The following is a 1,083-nucleotide window of genomic DNA, read 5'->3' on the forward strand; positions in this document are numbered from 1 at the left end:
AATGGGTCGTCAACATTAGAAATATCAAATGACTTTGGAAAAAACTTTAAAAAAAGATAATGTTTCATGGTTGACGGGAAGACAACACAAGGGTTAAAATAAAGTCTAAAATCTTTAAATAAAGTACAAAGTCTTAAATTAATTTAAGACTTTTTAATTGAAGACTTTTTAATTGAAGACTTTTTAAGACCTAAAAGTTAGATTTTTAGATATTTTACTTATCTTTGAAATGAGCCACACAATGAACTCGCCTTGCCGTACTTTTCCAGCAGGTGGTGGCTACAACCAAAAAGCCAGCCGTCCAACCGCCGCCACGGCAACCAGAAACCAAAAAGCCGGCCGTCCACTCGCCGCCACGGCTACCAGAAACCAAAAACACTGGAACACCAATCACAGACAGCCTCCTCTACGACCTGCTGACCAATGGCAGAGGACACGCGGCTGGCTCTCTTCCAGGGTTTAACGGCGTTGTCTCTCGGCCAATGGGAGGGCTTCCTCACGGAGGTTACGCTACGTCATCAGACAGCGACGAGTCAGCGGCAACGCTGCCGAAAAGAGCGGGAAGGACGGGTGACTACGCGTGGAAACACGTGGGTTTTTCTTCGGAGGACTCGAGTGACGAGTCCTGAAACGATAACATGATGTTTTCATATTATTTCGGGTTCATTTTATTTCTTAAATAAAGCTAAGATATATATATATATATCTATATATATATATATATATAGATATATATATATATATATAGAGAGAGAGAGAGATAGGTAGATAGATAGATAGATAGATAGGTAAGCTCTGCTGCTACCGTAAACCAACACGACAAATTAGATTAAAAAAAAGCTTATTTATTTTTAAAATGCCCACGTAAAACTGTTAAAAACGATTTAAAAAGCATTTACATATGAATGAATTGTTTGCTGCTTTAAAAAGGACGTGACACTATCACGTCTATCATTAATAAAATGTATAATTGTATTTTTGTATTATTAACGTCATTATTTTGTTAACAAATAACACGTTCTCACTCCCATCGCGTAAAATACGGAAGCTTGGTCTGCTTCGGCGTTGTTATTGACGCTTAAC

The 1,083-nt window shown here is 38.1% G+C and overlaps 1 protein-coding gene across 1 annotated transcript in view; it reads right to left on the reverse strand.

Annotated features, from left to right (window-relative positions):
* Positions 1-1,083, reverse strand: part of LOC117935180 (broad substrate specificity ATP-binding cassette transporter ABCG2-like) — a 17,738-nt gene that overhangs the window by 7,118 nt on the left and 9,537 nt on the right. The gene's annotated exons all lie outside the window — the stretch shown is intronic.

The sequence above is a fragment of the Etheostoma cragini genome, chromosome 19 (assembly GCF_013103735.1).
Source record: "Etheostoma cragini isolate CJK2018 chromosome 19, CSU_Ecrag_1.0, whole genome shotgun sequence".
NCBI classification, from domain to species: domain Eukaryota; kingdom Metazoa; phylum Chordata; class Actinopteri; order Perciformes; family Percidae; genus Etheostoma; species Etheostoma cragini.